Source organism: Octodon degus, unplaced genomic scaffold (genome assembly GCF_000260255.1).
Source record: "Octodon degus isolate 3935 unplaced genomic scaffold, OctDeg1.0 scaffold00110, whole genome shotgun sequence".
NCBI lineage: Eukaryota > Metazoa > Chordata > Mammalia > Rodentia > Octodontidae > Octodon > Octodon degus.
In genome coordinates, this window is record NW_004524686.1 from 5,260,677 (window position 1) to 5,269,217 (window position 8,541).

Here is an 8,541-nt window from a genome sequence, read left to right on the forward strand (position 1 = left end):
TAATATAAGATGGTAATTATAAGGAACATGATATAGTGGAACGTGAAAACTTTGTGTACTATCATTCCTTTTTTATCTGTACAAAATCAAAGTTGTTCTAAAAAGTAAATTTTGTTTCATAAAAGATAATTTTTGGGCCAGCAAAATAGCTCAGAGGACTAAGTGCCTGCTTAGGCAAGCACAAGGAATGTGTTTGATTCCTGGCGCCTGTGTCATGTCGGCCCTGCCTGGGGCACGCTGAGGCAGCCACAGAGACCAGGCATGGTGGTGTAGGCCCATAATCGCAGACCTAGGGAGGCTGAAAACAGGAGGATCACTATGAGTCCGAGCTGCATAGTGAGGCCCTGTAACAAATATATGAATTTTTTTTACATTTTATTTATTTATGTATGTGTGTGTGTGTGTGTGTGTGTGTGTGGCCAGCTCAGCCCACCAGGGGGCGGGGCTGGCTGGCATGTGGTGCTGGGGGATTGAACCGGGTCCCTGTGCTTTGCTAAACTTGTTCTAAGTAGGTGCTTTAGACCACCGAGCCATCTCACCAGCCCCCAAATATATGAATTTTAAAAAAGATAAGTTGGTGATGTAGTTTAATGCTAGAGTACTGCTTAGCCATGGGTTCAGTGCTCAGTACTGCCAAAGAACAAGAGCAGGAAGAAAAAGGGGGAAAGGAGAGTAAGAGAGGAAAGGAGAGAGGGAAAAGAGGAAGGTAAGGAGATAAATGGGGCTTGTGGAGGAGGAAGACATGAAGAAGAAATAATGAAGTAATCACACATGCTGCAACATGGACAAAGCTCGAAAATATGCTAAGTGAAAAAGGCCAATCCCAATCAGTACATGCTGTACCTTCCATCTAGAAGAGGAACATCTTTGGAGACAGAAAATGGACTAGTTGTAGCCGGAGCTGGAAGGCTAGGGAGGAAATGGGAAGAGATTACTTATATGTAGCAGAGTTCTTTGGGCAGGGGGTGAAAATGGTGTAAAATTGATTGTGAAGGTGGCTGTAAGCTCTGAATACACTGGGGACTGCTAAAGCTTACACTTTACAGGGCTGAATTTTATGGCACTGAATTGTATCTCAATAAATTAGCAATGTAAAAATTATTAGGTTCCTGGTGGCTTGTAATAGACGTTCAGGATACAGTCTGCCAAGAGCTAGGGGCTGCTAACTTACCAGCTGCTGCTTCTTCAAATTCAAAAGTGTTCTCCTCAGGAATTATCTAGTCTAGGTCCCTTATTTTGTGTATAGGGAGACTGAGGAGCAAAGAGACACAGACAAAGCAAAGTTGAGCAGCTTGTTAGTTTCAGAGGTATGAACTAGAACTTGGATATCCTGCCTCCTTGCTTAACGATTTCAACACCTCACCTCCAAGCTGCCTTTAATATATTTCATATGGTTTTTTGCCACCTCCATCATGAACCTCTTCTCAATTGGAGAATATGTGAAAAAGGGCAAACCTTCCCCAAAGAAAAATTCGATGATTTTTTGTTACTAAAGTCTAGAATTAAATCTCCAATTGGGTTCTTGTGGCAGCAACTCTACTCAAAACTCATTATAAAATTGAGTACATTTATGAAGAAAATGTTCCCTGAGGGAAAAAAGATCCTGTTTAAAAAAGTAATTAAGACCTCATTCTTTTTAAAATATGTTATTCTCCAAGGAAATGTCACTACAATTTAACAGAAGTTTAAATTGCCCTGTACATTTTATTTTTAGCTGCTGTTAATTGCTAATAGATATTCTTCTATATGTGGATCTTAGCAATTCCTAATAAGCAAAAATAAAACTCTATAATGCTTAGTAAACATTATTCAAAATATTTTCCCATAATTTTATTGATAAACAAATAGCAATGAGACAGTTTCAAATCAAATTGGTAGGACAGTTTCAATAATTCACACATTGCATACATTCTTCCTAGTGGTTAATTGCTGTACAAGATGCGGACATGATATCCTATTTACAAACACCATTAGAACAAATCGCTCTATTCATTAAGAGAATGTAACTATATATCTATCCTAACCACTTTGAATACACAGATACAAAATGGACATTCATCTGTATACCCTTTTTTGTTAAGTTCCGTTATTTGAATATTATAGGTGTGTAAACTCAGTAAAATATTCTAAAAGAGTCCAGTAGCCCATAATAGCATTGGGTCTTCGCTTGACTGACAGTGTCAGAAATTGTTGACCTGAGTCCGCTACAGCTCAACATAACAGCATGGCTTTACGTATTCAAAATATTTAATGAGCTTTAATTTTATTTAAATGTAAATCATCAAAGTTTTTTTTTATAAAGCTTTACTACATCCTAATCTTTTTTTTTTTTTTTGATGATAAGAACTTAACCAAGAATGGTTTCACACAGCCTAAGCAAGTGCTTTATGATTGAACTACATTCCCTGGCCAAGGACTTCTGAAATATGTTTTAAAAAAGTCTTTGCAAAAGCCTATGATTTATTTATAGGACATCCTATCTGTCAGGAAGTATGCAAGGATCTGAGGAAATGGGAATTTAAGAAGCATGTAAATATGATTTTGGAGCAAGAAGATCAGCAGGGGCTCGATCTTGAAACAGAATGGACCAGGAGTCATTCTATAGGAGAGCCAATGCATGTGAATAAGCCAAAGAAGAGAATCCTAGAGACGTGTGTTCAGTCGAACTTTATAGTGTATGTTGCCCTGCGTTACGCAAAAAAAGACAGGTGCTAGACATGTAACCTGATGTGTGAGCATGCAGAAGAGATTCTTGCAGATCTGAGAGTCGAAGAACTCCATGTGGTCAAATCATAGGGCTTCAGAGGAAGGGAGTGGAGTGGGATCATGGGATATTGAGACTGAAAAGGTAGAAAAAGCCCTGCTCATTTGTATTGAACATCAGGCTAAGGGGCTGGCTTGAGCCAGGACTCAGTAAGAAGCATGAAAAGATTTTGATCAGTGCTTTGTAAAGATCAAGCTGACTTAGTGGTAGGGACAAATTAGAGAAGGGAGAGACTGGAGGCAGGGAGATTAGCCAAGGAGTTGTTTGATTTTAGATCGGCAGGATAGCAATGCTGGAGAGGGGAGGCAGTGGAGGTGAGAATGGGAAGAGGGAGGATCAGGAGCTGGAATCTCTGCTCCTTCCTGGCCAGCGGTGAGTGAGGGGAAAGGCTCTACTAAATACACGATGCATAAGACAAGGAGTCTACATTCTTGCACATATAAAGGCAAAAGAATGAATTTAGATACATGGCTTTAATTTGGCATATGATTCTGTATATAATCACATTTACACACACACAACTCTTTCTCAATGACCCCCAGTACATTCTATCAAATAAACTACTGCTTCATCAATTTAATGCATTTTATAGGTTAATAAAAACCAATTTCATTTATTATCATGCTTAATGGAAAATAATTCTATTTGTTCCTTTATTAATGGATTGACTGATATTCTGCTATTTGCAGGTACATATCTTGAAACATTCAGACTTAGTCTGTACACTCTATTCTGAAAAGACCTCAAAGGTGCCTTCTAACCTTAAGATTCCTCTACAAGTCCCTATGTGTAGGAATGGGATATCTGTAATGTCAAAAGCCCCAAGCAGCTCAGCAAAATTGGAATGGTAACAAGTTTCTTTGCTCACACCCTGGGTAGGATAGTGGTGTCAACACCTCCAGCAGAGCTGATAGAGCTGTCTTTCAGTCTGTCTGCAGGCTCTGTTTACATTTTGCAGGTTAGCTAGAAACATGCTCACCACTACCAACCCCTGAAAAAGATCTCTGGGTCAACTTGACATCTAGATTCTCCGTGTACTATATTTCTCCTGCTAACAAGCTCTCGTGCTGTGTCACAGTATATGATTTCTTTGCAAAGAATAAATTAGGCTGTGTGTATAAACAACATACGAACTTCAAAAATATTACCAGTAATTACAAGCAGTAGGAATCAACAGCATAATTACCTAGAATTCTTTCCACAGAACTTGTGTAATTTGGAGAGGGCTCACCTTAATGTACAAAGGACCCACTAATGTTTGGAAACTTTAGTGAGGTAAAACTAGAACCCCTAGATGACTACAAAGCTAAGGTTGAGTATTTCACAGTGCTAGGTACTTGCTTGGGAAAACATATATATGCAAACACACACACACACAGAGAATGACCCCTGTTTAATAACAAAATTGTCTCTTAACTATTAAAGATCTCCAGAGTTGAAGCCTTAGTCCATGCATTTCTGGAATCACCACTACATTGATATTACCCAATGCTTGGTCTATATGGTTCTCCTGGCCCTCAAACTGCCTTCTTTTTAATTTTTTATTTCTTTATTTATGTGTGTGTGTGTGTGTGTGTGTGGCCAGCTCAGCCCACCAGGGGGCGGGGCTGGCTGGCATGTAGTGCTGGGGGATTGAACCGCAGTCCCTTTGCTTTGCTAAGCTTGTTCTAAGTAGGTGCTTTAGACCTCTGAGCCATCTCACCAGCCCCTCAAACTGCCTTCTGAATACATACTGCCTGTGATGTCTCCACAGACCATCAACATTTGGTCAGCAAATTAAGTCACTATATTCCTCCCTAAAGGAACACTTCTTACTGTACTTTCCATTCCAATTAAACAACACTAATGTTTGCCTACACATTTCCATTTCCCCACATACTTCAACCCAAATTAACATGTCGAGAAGCCATCTGTCCTTCATTCTCAGCACTTCAGTTGGAACTTATTTTACTTATCTACTGGTACTGCCATACATGAAACTACTTCAGTTGTTTGCATTGTAAAACAGATCCTTACCACCTCCAATTCTGCCAGTCAGAAAGCTGGATCCACAGACTCTCACTTAGGTGGCTCACAGTCTCTCACAATGCTACAGTCAAAGTGTACAATCATCTTCTACCTCCACTGGGGTAGGATCTACTTCTGTGGTCACTGATGTGGCTGCTGGGTTGCCTCAGAAGATCCCTTCCCCGCTCTCCCACATGGCTGCTGGTCAGGCTTCTGAACCCAGGCTAGCTTCCCACCAGATATAACAGTTATATGTTATCTGGGCTTCTATTGCTGTCTTTCTATAATGCTGAGGTGACAAACCAGTAACTTCATTATGTTCTGTTTGAAATGAGTCCCATGGTCTAGCACACACTCAAAGGAAGGAATAGGAGGTAGAGATCACTGGAGGCTGCCCTTGAGTCTGTCCACCAGAGGGCCCTTGCCTGTCTTTTGCCTGGAATATAATGCATGCCCTACTATTTGACCTGGCCTCCAGGCATCAAGTCTCACTAGTTGTGGTCATCCTCCATATTGAGAATGAGTAGTGATCTTGCCAAAGAAAAAGAAATCTGATGTTGTGATTGTATACTTAAATTTGTTGACAAGCCATTCAAGGTCCTCCATGATCTGTTCTTGGCTTTGCAGCTCTCTAGCCTCATTTCCTACCAGCACACATACCTCTCCTGTGACAACATCAATCATCCCATGCTCATCAGTTTTTCTAGGTTCTTCCACCCATTTAGAGGAAGTGAAGAGAGGGTGCTCCTTTCACTACCTGATGTTTTCTGCCTCTCACCCTTTGGGACCCCATTTCACAGCACCTCCTCCGAAATAGCTGCCATGGATCCGATGTCTTTGGCTCCCTGAGCTCTATTAGAGGAACTAGCCTAATGCCATGCACATACTACGAGGAACTAGATGCATGTTTGTCATTTTCTTAAATAAAATGAAATAATATTAGAACTGTACAGAAGCAATGGGGAAAGAGGCATAGGGCCCTGAAGCTCAAATGAGGAAGGACTCAAAGGGCCTGATAAGAGAAAGAAAAACATATGTTCAAGTTTAAACTGCTATTCAGTGCTAGGGATGGAAAAAACTATAGCTTAGCCAGGCCTTCTCACACCAACTCCTCACACCAACTCAGGGGTCTTTCTATTATTATGATTATTTTAATGTATTTAGTACAGGCTTCAGAGTCTTACTACACAGATAGGACTCATAGTGATCCTCCTCCTGTTTTCAGCCTCCCAAATGCTGGGATTATAGGCACGTGCCACCATGCCCAAATTTGGTGGCCATCTCCGTGCACCTCCGGGGGAGGGAGGTGGCATGTGGTTCAGGGATCAAACCCTGGTCCCTGCAACTGTCTAAGCAGGCACTTTAGTCTGCTGAGCTATCTGGCCAGCCCTGGTCTTTCTATTATTGTCAAATTCTTTTCACTGCTTCTAGGATCCCTTCTAGGATCTGAGATGTAGGATTCTCTGAAGGTTATAAAAATAAAAGTTCAAAAATAAGCCTGCAAGTGATACTTTTCTGTCCCTCTTTGAATTCATATGAGTACTAATACTGTCTTCAGATGGTGTGAACATGAAATGACTGTATAAGAAGATGGTGAGAGTTGTATTCTAATCTTGGGTAAAGAAGTTTGAAAGAAATCACCTACTTTTCATTTTTTCTTGGAGGACTTAATTTGCTTGCAGGAATTTATGGTTGTTGATGCATTCTCCAATTTTGCAAAGGTTCATCTAGCACTCCCCTTTCTGGGTATGTGAATTTCCTCTTACAGCGCTTCAAACTTTAGGATATTCACAAGAAGAAAAGTAATCGCAACCAGAAGTTCTCCTTCCCTACTTCTTTCTTTTCTGCTGAATAAATCCTTAGCATACCTAAAAGAGCTGTCCCAGAGATAACAGCGGCTTGCAGCATGTGCTGCCTGAGTAGCTACAGCAACAATGGCAATTCTAGTGACAGTTCAGTCTCTGAAATCAGCAAGAATGAGGAATCTGACAGGAGGTGCTGAGGAGGAGTATGCTGCAATAGCTCAAGAGGTGCTGATGGGGGGAGGGCCATGGCAGGACAGCTGGTTGTGCTTTAAACCCTAAAGATATGGCTTGGCCCTTGCTAGACTGTGTCATTTCAGTGGGAGGAGAAGATTAGGGTTCAAACTATAAAGTCAGCAAGTAAGTTGTTCAGAGTTTAGGCACTCTAAGGCAAAAGGCTTAAAATGGCAGTTCCTCCAGATGCTAGCTGGTTTTCCTTGATCATGTTTGCTTAATTTCTCTGAGATTCAAGTGCCTCTTCTGTAAACTGCAGGCAGTGGTGGCAATGACTTTATGGTGTTCCTACCAGTTTAATTAGGATGATGCATGTAAGGTGGTTACTAATCAATTCCCATAAAACATTTCCCTTCATTAGTACAGACGTAGGAGAAGCCCAAGCATCCACCTTACAAATGAATAAGTGGCCATGACCTCTAATACATGAGACTCCTCAAGCCAGATCCTCTGATGCCAGATAGGTGATTCTGAAATATTTCTTCTGGGCATCTATTTTTCTTCTGTGCAAAACAGGAATAATAGAAGTATTGACTTTAAACAGTTGTAATGAGGATTAAACAAAAACTAGCATTAAACAAAAAATAGTGCGTAGCAAATGGTGTTATTATTCTCTATGTACCCTTTCCACAGCCACATGTAATTCAAGCTCACTTTCTTTCTGTAGTGGAAAGAACACATGCTTTGCAGTCAGATCTCAGTTCGAAATGTTTAGAGTAAGAAGCAGAGTTCCAGAGCCTGGGTGTCAATCTCAGTTTCAGCACTTATCAGTGGTGTAGCTTTGGGCAGGAGCTGGGGTCAAAGGTTCATGTTCAATCCTTTGCTTACATGTTAATAGGACACCATACTCATGTAGTATTCTTAGGCTTAAATTGAAGTCTTAGACTATATTTATCTTCCCCCATTTTTATTTATTTATTTATTTATTTTTTTGATACTGCAAATTGAACTCAGAACCTTGTGCTTGCCAGGCAGGCACTGATCCCCAAGTTTTGTAAGCTTTTTGGAAGTTGCTGTTCATTATTTTGACCTCTCTATTCAGCAATTTCCTCACTTGTAAAATACTGATTATAATGACATCTACCTCAGAGTTTGATTGTGGCATCTACCCAAAATTAGGTCTCAATGTGAAAACTACTGATGGCAAACACACATCACAATGGTATAAAAATGTTTCTTATTAAATAATAGAGCTTTTCTGTGGGAAACAGGGCAGGCACCTGAAGGTGGTCCAAAAACAACTTGAAACAGTAGGAAAAGGAGATTGAGTAGAAGTTTTTACTGTGCTTAAGGGCTGGGACCAGGGTGCAAGTTCTCATAGATAGTCAAGGGCTTGTGTAGTTCAAATTTGACCAGCTTGAAAGGTAGGAGCTCTAGCACATTCTTTTTTTTTCAATTTTAGGGAGGGAACTACAGAGTATTTAGGGTCTCACTACTAGATCAGACTCATAGTGATCTGCCTGTTTACAGCCTCCCATGAGCTGGGATTACAGGCAGGCACCACTATGCCCAGTCTCAACTGCCATCTCAGTGTGCCCTTTGGGCAGGGCTGGCACGGCAGGTCCAGGGATGAAACCCCTGGCCCCGGCGCCTGCTTGCTGGCACTTTTATCTGCTGGGCTATTTGGCCGGCCCCTCTAGCAATTCTTAATTACCTTACTCATATGCATTTGGGCAATAATGGAAAGAGATAGATGAGAAATAAAAGTTATCCTCAGCTACAAATTCAAAAATG